This window comes from Heloderma suspectum, chromosome 4 (assembly GCF_057233095.1).
Source record: "Heloderma suspectum isolate Gila_16-S chromosome 4, 16-S_ref, whole genome shotgun sequence".
In the NCBI taxonomy this organism is placed as follows: domain Eukaryota; kingdom Metazoa; phylum Chordata; class Lepidosauria; order Squamata; family Helodermatidae; genus Heloderma; species Heloderma suspectum.
In genome coordinates, this window is record NC_139461.1 from 103,309,540 (window position 1) to 103,326,780 (window position 17,241).

Consider the following 17,241-nt stretch of genomic DNA (forward strand, 5'->3'; position numbering starts at 1 on the left):
CCATACTGTTTAATTTGGTCATCGAAACGCCGACGAATTATCTAAGGGTAAATGGTAGGCTTAACGGTACTTCCATACAGGGTAGATCACATCTGATCAACATATTTGCTGACGATATTCTAATAACTCTCAACAACCCCCCAAAAGCCATATCATATTTACTGGAGGGCTTAAAACACTTCCACCTAGCAGCAGGGTTGGGCAAAATCTACTACAAATCTGAACTGATCTGCCTCAGTATACCTTTAGAGGAACAGGAAAAGCTACAAAAAATGTCAGGGCTTCAGTTGCAGCTATGTTGCTTCAGATATCTCAGGGTCATAGTTCCTAAAGTTTTAAAACAACTGAGAAAGAGAAACTATGCCCCCTTGATACAGAAAATCAAACCAGACCTCTAAGCTTGGAGCAAATTAAACCAATCCTGGCTAGGCAGAATTGCCACCTTGAAAATGATGATTTTACCCAAATTCTGTTCCTCTTTTGGTCTCTGTCCAGGTTTCAGATATGGTAAAGAAATTAAGAAATGGCAAAGACTACTTGAAGTTTTTGCCCACAGAGGGAAAACAGCTAGGCTTCATAAGCTAGCTCTTTACAGAAACACCAAAAATGAGAGTTTGGGATTTCCCAATTTGAGGCTTTATTGTCATTCTGTCCAACTCTCTCAATTACTCCACTTTATCAATAATACACCAGATGTCCACCGGGTACAGATGGAAAATATACGAGTTACAGGGAAGTGTTTTCCTTCCAATTAGGTCATCACACGTAACCAACCTATTCTCCTGGACCACCTTTTCAGTTTGGAAGTGACAGGTGACACTGCTCGCTCCATTTCCCTCTCCTCCCGTTTCTGGATCACCTGGTGTTTTGTCAGCAGGACAAATATGGACAATACAGAGAATGGGAAGCTAGAGCGCTTTATAGACTGACAGATCTTGTAGACAAAGGGCAGCCCATTTCAGCTACAAAACTGAATGATCTATTAGTTGGAACATGAGTTGGGTGGTTGCAGAAACTCCAAATTGAAGGATTTGCTCACAAGGTGGCCAAACAATGACATTAACCAGGTCATTAACAAACTTTGAATCTTGTGCCTTCAAACCATAGAGAACATAAAAGGACTCTTTATCTAACATTTATAATATACTTTTGGAAGCAATGATGGATGACACACAAAGTTTAAAGACTCTCTAGGAAGCTGATCAAGTGCCAAATCGACAATGACAGTTGGAACAAACTTTAGATCAAACTACCTTTTAAGACAATCTCCGCCACTTTGAAAGAGTTGACAATCAAAACAATATACAGATGGAACTTCACTCTGACCAGACTTCATTGGATGAACTTTTCCCTGTTCCAACTTTGCTGGAGGGGATGTGAGAGTCTTGAGACGCTGGTCCATATGTGGTGGGACTGTCCCCAGGTTCAACACTTCTGGTCTGGAGTATTTGGGGTGATTTCAGATATTGTTGGTAGCATCATTGTCCCAGAGCCTTTCTTAGCACTGCTATCTCTAACGGATAATGTAAGAAGAAATTTGCCACACTTGAGGTAGTCCTGTTTTTGTTGCTAGCAGGTGCGTTGCTAGCAGCACACCTAGAAATTGTACAACATTAGAAAATAGGTGCCGGCTGCACAATGCAGGGCTGGTTCACCAATATCTAGAAAATTGCACTTTCAGAGAGACCAACCCACCATGGGAGAGTTCTGAGACGGGTGGCCAAACATGATCACTTCATGGAAAACTGGTTTTCCTTCATTGCATTTGTCAACAAAGGGACGGTGGCCTATAAGCCTCCGATACTCCAAACATCATTTTGGAGGGATCTAATTAAACAGTCTACAATTAATGTAACTCAGACAAGAATGGGAACACAGTTTGTCTGAATAGTTGATCTTTACTGAATTTGTTGACTATAAGCTCATTGTACGATGCACAATAATTAAATAAAACAAAGTTTTTTAAAAATCAGAAGGGGCAGTGGGCCTCAGCAAGCACCAAGAGAGGTGTCTGGGGGTTCTGTGGTGCCTACAGGCACCACACTGTCAACTCTTAAAGCACTGGAGTACCTCGAGATTAGTCCTGCTACAATTGCTCATCTCAAATATTTTTTGTCCAATTTAATACTGAAAATTAGAAGTCACATTTTATATCCAAGGCTAGGTTCTTAAGTTTCAATTATGTACGCATATTAAACATCAATGGGTGCCCTTCATAACCAATCACTTGATTTTATATACAGCAGTGCTTATAGAGCATTTTTTCACTTAATGGTAGTTTTCCTTAGGTGAGAAAGTCTTGATTAGTTTCTTCCTCCTTCAAAATATGCATTCCAATAATTATTACAAGTTATTATAATCAAGCCCACAGGCACATCAAATCAATGGCCCTTAATACTATGAATTGCTTCAAAATTAAAGGATGACATAGCTCTGTTTTTAAGGCACTGGCTGAAAAATGTGTTCATCATGCATTTTTAAAAGTATCAATCAACTTCGAAGAGAATTGTTCCAAGTGACTGCTTAGCTTTCAGTCTTCTTGTAAATTTAAATACATATATTTTAGGGCAAGAGTATAATATGCTTTGATGTTACTTGTACTTTACTGTGTTGAGCTCCCAAATGGTACTCTAGGCCAGCACGAAGCAAGTTATTTATGGAGCAAGGTTTCAGATAATTAGACATCTCCTATAGGAGTCATGCAAAAAAATCAATTTCCAGTCTTATCCATTTTTCCAATTAAACTGGAATTCTTAGATTTGAGACAACCTGCAATCACATGGAAGTCAATAAGCCAAAATTTACTTATGTGCGCAATCCTATGTATATTTAGACAGAAAACGTCCTTCAACTCACAGCATTCCTGGAAATTCTAGGCCTTTTTCCTGTGTAAAGCTGCATAGGATTGCACCCTTAATCTCTTTAACATTTTTTGCTTAATTCGGTTTTAGGCTTGGCAATACATTTCTTTTTTTTGTTCCACATGATACATTTTGTCTGTGCCTATGTTACAATCTTTAAAAATGTGTACACACACACACGCACACACACTTGCTGAAACATGTCATTTTATCTGCACTGCAAAATTTGTCTTATATTTTATGCAATTCTTAGTTAATTGATCATATCATAGCATACCTGCTTTCCATTTTCTGCTCATTTCTTTGCTCCTGTATCTGATGGCACACTTCCCCCCTCCCATGCCTGCGTGCACTGGATACATCAGAGTAACAGAGCTGACCCTTGAGATGGAGGGACCGAGTTCATTTCTGACACCCTTCTATATTGGCCCTTATTTTAAACTTACTCAATTTGAGCAACTGCACACATGTATAATTGGCAAACCAGCGCAATCATAACCACACTCAATGGATTAGGTACAGAGTGAATAATCAAGAGAAAGGTGTGCCACAAAGGAGCTGGAAAGTATTCATACTAAATCAACATTTTCTAGGGGATTCTTCTGGCCAGTGGAATTTAGAATTCATCCAAAAATCCTAAACTTGCTTACAATTAGGTATAGCAAGGTAACTTGATATCTCTGGTGAAGTGAAACACGGTCTTGGTGCGACAAAACTTTTCAGTTATCTTCAACAGCTCCAAAGACAATAGCATACCAATTGTTATTGTAATCAAATCATTCTTTATATCTATCTAGGCCAGGCATCCAGTCTCCGCTGCCCTTCAATCTTTTCCCGGGTCACTTCTCAAGGAGGAACCAAGCAGCGTTTGGGAAGCGTGGACCAGTACTGTTTCTCATTACCACTAAGCTACAATTCCCTTTTCTCATCCTTGTCCTCACACTTTCATATAGGAAATGACAAAAAGAAAAAGAGGGAAAACAAAACAAGAGCCTATGCCGTCAGAGTAAATTTAAGACAGTATTGAATGAAGTTTAAATAAGTTTAAATAAAGAGCAAAGAAAATGGAGCCACTATAAACTTTGTGATGTGGTCTACTAGGTAACCTTTTCTGGATGGAGATTATGGCGCCTGTACTTCCGGCACCATCAAAGACCTCACATCTATGGGCAACTCTGTATCACCCATATTCCCACTTAGTTTCTGCCTTAGCCACAATTAAACACATTTAGAGCAAATTACTACATAGGCCACAAAAGTATTCTTACTTTAGAGAAAATCTGCAAACAAATCTCCACAGAAAGCATAAAGTCACACACCAAAGAAGAACAAAGCTCCTGAACAACTAATTATGATTAGTTGTTCAGGAGCTTTGTCATTCTTTGGTGTGTGACTTTATGTTTTCTGTGGAGATTTGTTTGCAGATTTTCTCTAAAGTAAGAATACTGTTGTGGCCTATGTAGTAATTTGCTCTAAATGTGTTTAATTGTGGCTAAGGCAGAAACTAAGTGGGAATATGGGTGATACCCATGAAACTTGCATTCTACCCTTGTGATGTGCTATATCACAATAGTTACACTACTCTCAACAGAAAAAACTTCCACTATCTCAACTATACCCTTTAAGATGCCACACCCTGGACAATCTTGTTTTGCTAAAACAAGCTAACATGGTTAGTCTTCTGGAATGTATCACTGCTTTTTTCCAGCAAAAGAACAAGTGCACAATTGTTCTACTGAATAACTGGTACATCTTAAGAAATCAGTATTTCTTTGAAATGGAAATGCTATTCAAGCAGTCCTCAATCTAATGGCTAAGTTGGTTGCTTGATCTACCGGGTGGGGGGAAGGGTAGGCAGAAGGAGAGGACCAGGGCCAGCAAATACCAATATTTCAAGAAACCTAAGCTTTTAATGACCAGGATCAGAAAAAGAAGTACAACCGTGAAAACGAGACAGCTTGAAACAGGCCTAATCTCATGCCTGTCTGAACCTAGAAACAGAGCAGAGATTCAGCGATGCCACCAACATCGCTTCAATTGAATACAATCTTGCCTAACCAAGGGTGGTCTAGTTCCAGAGATAGAATTCCATATCCTATAAATGGATGAAATTCCCCACTTGCTGATAGCTCTCTTGTGAGGAGTTATCACATCCATTTACTTAACACTCCTTGCAGTGGATATGGTGGAGCAACAGCTAATGATGGAATGCCGGCAAACACTGTATATGGCTCCTTTACACTTTAGACAATGAAGGCAAACATCCCCTTTTGTGCTTTAATTAGTCTTCACTTAATATTTATTTGACGCAATCACAGATGCTAATTTCCCTCAGTCTGCCTTGATGCCCAATTATCTTTGAACTCCAGTCCTATCCCACTATGAAAGCTAAACAATTCACATGTATAAGTATATATTCCATTTTTAAGCAATTTGAAAAGCTAGGTATTAGTTTTCCATATAGAGCCTGGCTGTCTTTCAGCTCAAGTCACTCCCCGAATCAGACAAGCATGTTACTTATCAGTACTAGCACACACAGTGTGGTCTCAGCTGTTCATATCAATCTTTTTAAGACAGTGATATGTAATAGCACATTTCCATTTTCCCCTGTCTTGCCATAGTCTTCTCAAAACTAATTATCTTCCTTCCCACTTTCTTCCAGCATGCAGATGTTCCATTTGTACAAAGACATTCCTCCATTATTGGTAAAGAGATCAAATTCAAAACTCTTGTTTCCTTTAATTTTGAATAGTCGGAGGAAGCCATAAAAACCACAAAGATCTGTCAACTCCTGTAAATGAAATATAGGAGTAGTGCATTAATTTGCACCAGCAAATATGGTGTGTCTGCAGTGATTCCACCCATAAAGGAAAGGAGTGGCAGATGTGGTTGACGCACAATAGTAACTCAGATCTCAGGTGTTTCAGCATATGAATTTCTGACACAATGTTCCATTTTGTGGGTCACCACTTTCTCTACAGAATTCATGCCTTTAGGACATAATATTCAGGGAACTAAAAGCTGATTTTGGAAGGGAGAAGAGCAGGGGGAAGGGGAACAGAACTGGATAGAAAGATAATAGTTGTTGAAATACGGAGAAACCAAGCAGTCAGCGCTCCCAGGGCTCAAATAAGTTTCCAACCCTCGCATGTTCTGCTTCCTGTAGCTCACTTTTTGATTAAAGAAATCTGCACATAAAATTTTATACAAGACACTGTATTTTCTTTATCCTTAAACATTTAAACCAATCAATTCTCAGATAATATTGTGTATATCTAAGAATGAACTTTAGCCATCACACCACACTATGGCTTGAGCAGCAATACCACAAACTCTGACTTGTACTACGGTTCTACTTCTGGGAATTTAGGGAAAGACAACTGCAGAAAAGAAAACACCTGTCTGCCTTTATTTTCCATTACATGGAAATAATATGTTTGCACCAGCTCCCATGGCTCTCATACGTAAAAACAATCATACTGTTACCACACAAGAGTCAGAGAAGTTGCAACATAATGCACCCTAGGATAAATTCTTAGTGCGTGTTCACACTACAAGCACCCCCTGAGACACTCTAATTCACTACTTCCTTGCATGTGCTGATAATGTGAATCCATGATAGGTAATGGAAGACAGCATGTTTACACTGAATGCTAGTGTAGGCTTCACATTCAGATTACAGATATAGGTTGTGCAAGGAGTGTTTTTGATGTAATATGTGAAAAAGCCTTTGGCTTCCAATTTCCAGACTGCCATGGCTACAAGTTCTGCTTTAATAATACCCCCAAGCCTTGGAGAAAGATGGTCGTATATACTAATAACAAACTAATTCTCCAAGTAGCCAAAACAGCACCATCCACACACAAGAGGAAAGTATTAGCAGGTTTGGGGGAACCCCAAGGTTTGCTAAATAATCTTTAAGAAAAACTCTAGGGGGAAACCTCAAAACAACCCAAGGGGAAGAATGGGGAGGGCAGTGGAGAAGAATGGAATCCTGAAAAAGAGTAGTCCACACGGAAACATTACTTCTGAGGCGCAGTGAGAGTGCTGAAGAGGTGGAGCGCAGGATCCTTTTTCCTGCCTGTGCTTTCCTCAGCTGCCTAGAATTTTAATTGTGCCTTGCAATGTGGCTAATGTCTGAGTAGACATGCATCTGATGAGCTGATGTTGTCCTGTGACTTCTTACTTGTCCTGAGGTACTGGGGGTGGGGAGGTTTGCTAACTTTCATTGCATTGCTTTGTGGTTGCTGTGGCTTATTTCTGAGTAGAGATGCATAGTATTACTGTATTTTTGTCCCTCTGAATGTGGCTGTCTTCTGACTAAGCATGCACTGTGCATAGATATCCCAAGTGTAGAAAAAAGACCACAACTATCGCAGAGAGAACGCTGCACAACTGGAGAACAGGGTGGCTACAAGGGGAGGTGGAGGCCACATTCAGCAGAAACTGCTTACTACCTGTACAGCCCTGTGATGGCTTTTTAGCAGATAAGGCTGTATATAAACATTACAAATAGGTAATGGGATTTTCTGGATTTTGGGCCCTGCTCGCTTTTTGCCTTTGGCCCCATCCAGTGCTAGAATGTGGCTCCTGAGACCGTCTCTAATATCTAATTCAGCCCTCAGGCTGAAAAGGTTCAGCACCCCTGCTTTAAAATAGAAACAAAACATATTAAATGCATATACATGCATAGTATTGCTAATATGTTTTTAGTGCCTCCGAATGTGGCTGTCTTCTGACTAATATACATGCAGTTAATACATTGTCTAGTTTGCCTCTCAGCTTACATATAAAAGTACAAACTGTTCCTCACTCTTTTTCTGTATGATCATATATGTGAGCCGAGCCCAAAATGAGTATGTGGATACTTTTTCAGTTCCAAATTATATGCAACTAGGAAGAAAGGTTAATGAAAAATCTTAAAAAGATTAAGTTGTAAGCACTGATCCCCCCCTTTTTTAATGAATGATTCAGATGAAAAATCTATCCATGCTGCTACATTCTTAAAAGTGCCTTTGTTTATACAGTCATGATTCAAAACACCATATGGTTTTCCATTAGTGCGGGATGACGAACTCTTTTCATGTTTTCAGAGTGGGATGCAACTAGAGGGCTGACTCTGGGAACCTGAATCTCAGTTGGTATGATCTGGCCCAGCTGTCTTCAGTTTGAGACCTACATGAGTTTGTTAGCAGACTATGTGGTCTACAAAAGAGTCAGGCAACAAGGCAAAAAGTCATATTTAGAAAGTAGTAAAAAGGTGAATTGAAAAATGCTCCATTTTTTCAAAAGCCCACAACTATCAACTATCACATATCACACAATGCCAGCTCCTTTATCTGAGGTGCTGGAATACTCAGCTAAATCACATTTATGGATGAATTATTTCAATTTAATTAAACTTTCATTTGTCTTGGAAGGGGAGAACAGAAAGGCAGCAGAACAGTCATTAAAAGCTTTTGGGAGGATAGCATCAAGAGATATTTATCCAGCCTAGGATAGCTGGGAACACAATAACCTGGTTCACACATAAATCTCACCCATGGTTTATTTAACCCATGGTTTCTTGCCCTACCCAGTGTTTGTCTGGCAGATGATTGAACAATCAATGGATTGTTTTCCCACTCCCTGGGTTATTTGTTTCCTTCCTCCTTCACCCACTTCCTCCCTAAATCTACACATAGATTTAGGCAGTTTTAAAAATTCCATTTTTGTCCTTTTTATGCATACACACATATTTGAACATATACTTAAAAACAAACAAGTCAGAGGTGCTGTTGGTTAGCAATCAGGCTCAGGGACTGGGATTCAACCTGTTCTGGAAGGGGCTGCACTCTCCCTGAAATAACAGGTTTATAGCTTGGGAGTGCTCCCTAATCCCGCACTGTCCCTGAATTAGCAAGTGGTGGAAAGGAGTGCATTCGGACAATTACATTTAATGCACCAGCTTTACTGAGTTCGTCTGGTTTGGCAACAGCTATCTGTGCCTTGGTCACATCACATTTAGACTATTGCAATATGTTCTACATAGGGCTACCCTTGAAAAGCATCCAGAAGCTTCAATTGGTACAAAATGTAGCAGCTAGGCTGCTAACCGGTGCACAGTATCAAGAATGTGTTATTTCAATATTGAACGTTCTGCACTGGTTACTATATAGTTTTCAGGATTCAATTCAAGATGTTGGTTTTAACCTCTACAGCCCCAAATAGCTTAAGACCTGGCTATCTAAGGGGCAACCTGTCTTGCTATGAACTGTCTCGGTTCTTAAGATCTGGAAAAGCCCTGTTAAGGACACCATCACTCATAGAGGCCTGCTTGACAGACACATGTAAAAGGGCTTTCTCCTGTGATGCACCCAAATTGAGGAGTACACTCCCGTCAGAGTTATGATCAGTCCCCACTCTCCCTGTTTTTAGAAAAGGTGTCATTTAAAAAAAAACTTGACTTCTTAAAAAGTGTTTTGATTGTTTTTATTATTTATTTAGAGTATTATTATTTTTTATCCTGCAGGCTTGGAATCTAAAATGACACAACACACAAGGAAACCGGAAAAGGGAGGAAGAGGGGAAAAATTAAGTCTTTCAGAAGGGCTGGTGAAATGGCCCTGCTTCCCCCGCTCATCTCCCTCATCTCAGCCTGCTGAAATGGCTACTGGTAGTGACAGTTGAGGGAGAAGGAGCCTTCATGAGGGAGCCTTTTGTCACATTTCCCTCCCCCCCCCTTTCCTTATGCACTCACACACACAAATAGAGAGGCTTCAGTTTCACGCCTTTAATTCATTATCAACAGGTTCATTACAGATTCAAATGGGAACACCGAAGTTGCCTGCAGTTTGAAGTGAGGCTTGATGGCTAGACTAACTTAGAGAGGGATGTCCCGCCCTTCCAGTGATGCTTCCCTACATCGCCTCTCACACATCACTAACCGGGTTGACCGTCTGAGCTCTGCCCCTGACGTTTCCCTCTTAGCTCTGCACCTCAGTCTAGCATCTCTTTGGTCACAGCCCCCACTCTCCTCCTCCTCCTCCTCCTCCTCCCCCCAGCCTCACAGAGGGGGACAAGGGGGGGCTTCAGACCCGGCCATCTGGGAGTTAGTAACCTGAGAAGCACACCTGCCCATATCTGAACTGGCTTAGGAAAATGCATCTCCCAGTTCTGGCTGTTCCTCTTCTGAATCTGAGCTGCTAACTAACTCCCTGCGCTCACAGTCAATCCTGACAGCATTTCAGCAAGGCTGGTACAATGGCCCTGCTTCCCCTGCTGGAATTAATGGTTTTATAATGCTTTTATTGTTTATTTTGATGTTTATGTTTTTGTTTTGATCTGATGTACACATATTAAGTATAAAAACATTAAAAGTAAGTAAGTAAATAAATAAATAAGTATCTTGCCAAAATTAATGTATACAGAATAATTCTGTGCTAAAGCATATAATAATGAGTGGTGCTTGAAAACCCTTGCTATCAAAAGGTGCTTCCATATAAGGCTTTTATTGTGCATTCCTCCTACCTCATTCCTAGAATTTTGCAAGGCAGGGGAGTGAGGTGGAGAGAACAGGTTCGTAGTTTGGGGGTGCTCTTGAACCCAGAACTGTCACTTGAGGCACAGGTGAACTCAGTGGCACAGAGCACTTTTTATCACCTTAGGCTGGTATACCAAATACTCCCTTATCTGGACAGAGATAGCCTAGCTACAGTTATCCATGCTCTGATAATGTCTCATCTGGATTACTGCAATGCGTTATACATGGGGCTGCCTTTGAAAATGGTCTGGAAACTTCAGCTAGTCCAAAATAGAGCAGCAAGATTGTTAACAGGGACTGGCCAACGAGCTCATATTACGCCAGTACTTTTCCAGCTGCACTGGCTGCCAGTCCATTTCCAGGCCCAATTCAAAGTGCTGGTATTAACATTCAAAGCCCTTAACGGCTTGGGGCCAGGTTATCTGAAGGATTGCCTTCTCCCATATGTGCCTGCCCGGACCTTAAGATTGGTCCTTCTCTGTGAGCCCGTGCCAAAGGAAGTGAGGCGGGTGGCTACTAGGAGGAGGGCCTTTTCTGCTGTGGCACCTCAGCTGTGGAATGAGCTCCCTAGTGAGGTTCACCTGTCACCTACATTGTATTCCTTATGGCACCACGTGAAGACTTTTTTATTTTCCCAGGCATTTTAGCATTTTAGCTTTTTAGTCTTCTAGCTTTGCTGTTTTAAATCTGTATTTTAAATCTCTGAATTGCTGCTAGGTTTTATTCTGGTTGTATTGTTATATTGTCGTTTTAATATTTTATATTGTTTTACTGTGTACTTTTTGGTTTTAATTTTTGTGAACTGCCCAGAGAACTCCGGCTGTTGGGCAGTATAGAAATAAATAAATAAATAAATAAATAAATAAATAAATAAATATCTTCCATTTTGAACAATCCTGTGTTTTCCACAGTTTCTTCTATCTTTTTTTTTTCTTATCAAAGCAAATCCATTAAGAAGGGAAAGATGGAATAACTGTACAGTGCTTCTTGATCAATAGTCTAGGTACTCTCTGTCTGGAAGAAGTCACTGCCCATTTGGAAACAGTCTCACTACTGATCCTCAGCAAGTTTCCATTGCAGATGTTCTATCTTTTGGACAAACACAAATCTTTAACTGTTACATGGCATTCAGACTAAGGATTATAAGATCCACATTGTACATGCACTCAAAGGTGAGAAATAAATGAGTAATGTGAATATATATATGTGTGTGTGTGTATATATACATATATATATATATATATATATATATATATATATATAAAATCTTATTAATTTGATTCTCAATTGCATGCAAAATTTGTTACATTTATAAAAGGTATTAAAGTGTTCCAATCCTGCCAATGTTTATTTTCCCGGCTTAGTTCTATTAAATCTTTGGCAAGAAAACAACCCATTTCCCTGCACTTGCCAAACAGTGTTGATTAGTCTTATTATCCCTTTTGTCAATGACTGGATAGGAATGTGCCTGGGAATTCTGCAAATGCTGCCTTGAGTTCCATGATAGAAAAAAAGTGAAGTTATACATACATTACTACCAACATTTCAAACTGTGCACCACTATGAACTCTACATTACAGCCTATTATGCTTGAGTTGGTGTATTTTGTTCTTTGGTCTGAATTTGTATCCGCATATATGATAAATAGTAAAGATGTTACTATAAAGCTTATCATTTAACTACAATTCTTGCATTGCTTTTAGTAGATGTGTAATTTGTGATTTTTTTAACTGTATTTGTGGAGAACATCATTTTTGTTATTGCTTTCTCAAAAGCTCACACATACAAATGTACATACATTACATGCATTAGAGCTGCTGAAATTCTGAATATTCTGAATCAGTAAATGAGAGTTTAATCAAAAATTTGATTTGAACCAGAATTAAACTCACATTTACTTGTCAAAAGAGGAAGGATGTCAATTAGTAAGATATGTTAAGAAGGTTATAAGCATAACCTATGACAAAACTTCCCTGTACTGCTTTCCTAGGGATCTGCTAAAATTTTAAGCTCAGGCTTCTTATCTCTTCCCCTTGCTTTACTCCACGGAGTTTCCTATGCTTCCAGTTAGGCGCTGCAGCATGCAACGAAGAGCAAGTATGCCCGGAAAAGGCAGGAACCCTTCCTGACTGCTCTCCCAGATACTCCTGTGCTCTGCAAAGGAAGCTACCCATGTAGTTTAGACAACCCATGATGGTCCCACATCAGTCTCTGTCAGCTATGTGAACCAATATAGGCCCAATCACACTGCACATTTAGACCTGAAGATGGGAAGCGCAGAAATAGCACACCCTATGGTCAAAAATAAAAGCCATATTCTCTGTCTTTCTCTCTCTCAACCAGGGGTGGGGAACCTTTTTCAGCCCAAGGACTGCACTCAATTTCAGAGAAGCTCTTGGGTGCCAAATCCCAGTAATGGGTGAGCCCCAAGGCAAACGGGGGACAAAAAATACAAAAAAACTCACCAGCATATTATAGCTTAAAGTTCATACTGCTAGTAACTAAGCCTTAGTAGAGGCATTTCAACCATTTAGAACAGGGGAAAAACTGAACAAAAAATGGGAAACCACCAAACAACTGGTGGTTGGGGGAAAGGTGGTGGGTCAAGGGACTGGGAGATGGACATCTGGGGAATTCCAGAGGGTGGATTTGCCCCCCAGGCCTAGGTTTCTCACCTCTGCTCTAAGCATATTTATTTATTCTAAGACATACAGCCTATTTCTAGGAGCATATTCTAGACTCTAGATGGGTGTTTCCAATTCCCTGGAGCATGCAGGCCAACCCCACTCCACATAACATGGCTATGGAACCAGGGTATTAGTGGCTAGCAGCAGCAGCGAAACATACACCAAGATGAGCATGGGAAAGCACATGAGAAAGTGATGGGATGCTGCAAGCAATCTATGCAGATAAAGGGCTCCAAACCTTGCCAAACATAAGAAGGAGAAGTACAGTATTGGGTGCCTGTCGTCCTAAAAAGCAAGTAACACAGTATTGAATGAAACATCTGGCCTTCCACTACTCTGTATTTTCATATGCCACTCTGGGTGGTCCAGTTTTTGCACCAGCAATGCAGGCTATAAATAGTATACATTTATTTATAAAATACATACATCAATTTAAAAAAAATCAGAGCCAATCGGACAACTCAGTGTGATTTGTTCTTCATGACATTCTTCCAATAGGACATACTTCAGTGATATGCCACATCCCATTTACTTATGAGGCACAATAATGTGGTTTTTCAGCATAATCTGCTTTATGCATCTGGCTTGTTTGAAGCATCTTCGTGTTCTCCATTTCAAGGAGTAAGCAGAGAAGAGGGGAAATGAGGACAGATGCAGGCAGAATGGAAATACTGTGGCAAAACACAATCTTGGCCTTATGCTCAGGTCAGATTATATGCCCAACACCTCTATTTCAGTCCAAGTGGAAAAAGAAACTGCATGGTGCAACATTTATCCAGCTGTATGAACTTTGCAGCCCAGATGTTCTCTGCCAACAAAATAAGATCAACATAACACTGAATTACTGTCCTCTGCCACCAGCTGGATCTGCTTTTTGCAAGTCAACTCCTGGGATGTTTATGCCTTTGTAATACGGACCATCTCTCTCAGCACCTGCTTTTCTCAGTAACAGATCTTGCAGTATGAAAGAGGCTCAGCAAGGACTGATGATTGCTCTCTTTAAGTAAGCATCCCTGCTACAACTGTTAACTATTGGAACATCATGAATGTGTTGTGTTTTCCTTAGCTAAAATTACAACCTAATCTTAGAATCTAACCTAATAATCTAGTCATCCAGTTGATCTTTCCTGCTACCACATTTAAAAGATGAAGATGTGGAAGAACAATGCTGGAAACTGTAATAATTTAAAAGAGGGACTGTTTTACACAAAAGTGTTTTAAAAACTGGAACTTGGACAACTATATAGCACAAATGGTGTCTGAGAGAACGTGGAGTGAACAACTCCTCATGTAAAACCTCTCATATGGTCCCTAAGATAGGAAGGAGTTCCTTCCTCTCTTAAGAACATTTGAGAGGTTTTACATGAGGAGTTGTTCACTCTACGTTCTCTCAGACACCATTAGCGCTATCTACAAGCCTATTCTGGCCCTATGCTTTCATCTTTAACAACCATGCTTTACACCTTTGGGAGCAAACTGAAAACTCTGGAAGTAAATGGTTATATGGAAGATTATTCTAACTTCTAATGACTGGAAAGGAAAAGGTCCCTGGCTTAAATTTATGAAAAATTATATTTGGGCCAATTTACATGCCATTAAATTCCTAAATGGAAGCTAGGTCAGGGTAGAGAATAAGTAACAACCTGCCTGTAGACTCACATATAATGACTGCATACTTTTTTTTTCACTCTGTGCACACACGCCAAGTATGCCTTTTGTGCAAGACTTTTATAACACATGAAGTCATGCTAGCTAAAAAACTGGCAGAATTCTGATGTAAAATACTAGAAAAAGTGAACCATGCTAATGTGTAAAGTAATTATCTCCTACCTGCAAGATGCTCATCAGCAACCATGGCAGTTCTTCAATAACAGCACAGTAGTTAGCTGATGCCTCAGCCCAACCCTGTTTGAAGAGAGGAAAAGAGGCATGTCACATCAGGCATGAACCCATTGCTATAATGAAGGAAATAACATATAACATTCTGAAACAATGCAGTAAATGTCTGACAAATGAATCAGTATTGCTGAACTGTTTCTTTTGGTATGCTTCCAGATTTCATCTGTGACTTAAGTTCACTTTCTTTCATAAAATCAGACCCTATTTAGTTATCAGCAAGATTAGGATAATTTCATCTCAGAAAATATGGCTGTCCACAGGGATCTGGGCCATGAACATTTGTTCTTTTGTGCTCATCTACATCTCCACAATGCTGGCGTAACAGCATTCCACAGGAGAGCTCAGCAACACCACGCACCTGCTCACCATAACTTACCTGCTACCAACCCACAATTACATGCCACAAGCCATCTGGAACATTGGATCTGATGTGCTACTTACCTAGAAGGATTTGTTATTTGTCTTGGTAAGTAGACAAGTACAAGGTTGGTGCTAACGTTTTATTTTACAATACTGTACGGGTAAGACAACCCCTATGAATTTATTTGCCGGCTTAAAAGTCTTAGATCAAACCACAAAGGAAATAAAAATAATAATTAGCAAGCACAAATGATCTGATCTGTACATATAAATGTGTATTTATTTATTTATTTATTTATATTCAAATTTAAGAACAAAAAACAAAATTAGGACTGACAGATTAAAGATTTTGCTCCTGTGCCACGTCCAAGCAAAAATTGTTCTCCATCATTTACACTGAAGATAGGAAAAGAGAAATAAGACCAGTTCTCCTGGGAAGGGTTCCCAATTATGGTTACATTTTACAGAGGAGATGACTTATTCATGTTAAAATGCGAACCATATGGTTTTCCTCAAGGCTTTTTTTTCTCATTTCCACCCAAAATCTCTATATTCCCATTGCTGTATCTGCAGTTTTATGACACGCTGGTGTCTCAGACTTAATTTTCGCTCCAGTATCATCACATGGCCATCAAGACGCTTTTGCAACACAAGTGACAAGAGGAAAGATAACTGAGCTTCTGTTTTCTAGGAGGGAAATAAACTTGCACAGTGGGGGGGGGGACAATTTGGACAACCCGTATTCCACGGTGTGTGAATGTTCTCTTCAATTACAGAGTAAACATCTAGTATACCTCTAAATTAACCATGCTGAATATTAAGTTCTGCAATCCAGTTCTACACTTAAAATATTTTTTTTTCTATAAACCATATGAGCAAACTGTATTTTTGTATCTTAAGGAAGGCTACATCTCATAATGACATGCCCCAAGACCTGTTTTTATGACCACCACTACATATTTGGTTGTAAATCAAATCCTCATGGCACAAAACACCACCCGTTAGGGAACAATAAAAGTGTTTCGATAGTTCAGCCTGGTTGCCAGCATGAGCTGAGGAAGTAGCAAGGAGTGAGAGATTTATTTTTTCTCTCGAAAAATTCTGCTTGACTTTCTTAGGTGCATGCGCACACGCATGCAGACACACACCTCATCTCATAGAATCATAGGGTTGGAAGGGGCCAACAAGACCATCAACTCCAACCCCCTGCTCAGTGCAGGAAGCCTGATTCCCAGGCAGTCTCCCATCCAAGTACTAACCAGGGCTGACCCTGCTTAGCTTATGAGATCAGACAAGATCAGGCGCATCCAGCCCTTTCCTCATCTGTGTTAAGAATACATAACATTTTCTGGGACTGCAGTGCAAAATAGGTTTTCCAGTGGTCTTATCCAAGTTTCAAGCAATTTGTAACACATGTAGGAATGTTTTTCATTCTGTCATTGTGAGAGTTATTTTTTATGGATACCTACAGCTGTCTCTTACATTCCAAACAGAGACGAAAGCAGCCACTACTTGTACAAACTACTGTGCTAAAAGGATTCAGTTGTACACAGAGAGAGGCATCCACACATATGTATTTTGGGAGTGTTTGTGCAGACCTAATCAACTAATTATTACAGAGGTGGGGAGCCTTTTTTCAAGTCAGAAGCAAGGAGCCTTTTCCCCACCCACAGAGGTGGCGAGCCTTTTCACATTCCTTTCTGTGAAACCTTCCAGGGATCACATGCCAGAGGTAGGTGCGGCCAAAGCCCAAAGTGGGCATGGCCAAAGCAACATTCCCTCTTCCCCTTCTCCTCATTCTCCATATCTCCCTTCTCTCTTGCCAGGTTTTTTTTATTTATTTTTATATATATATATATATATATATATATATATATATATATATATATATTTTCAGTTTCTCCCCATCACT

The 17,241-nt window shown here is 39.9% G+C and overlaps 1 long non-coding RNA gene across 1 annotated transcript in view; it reads right to left on the bottom strand.

Moving 5' to 3' along the window:
• The window catches only part of LOC146347221 (uncharacterized), a 380,000-nt gene that overhangs the window by 247,859 nt on the left and 114,900 nt on the right, over positions 1-17,241 (bottom strand). The window contains exon 2 of the long non-coding RNA XR_014790201.1: positions 14,901-14,975. This is a non-coding gene — a long non-coding RNA (uncharacterized LOC146347221). The remainder of the gene's footprint in view (positions 1-14,900; positions 14,976-17,241) is intronic.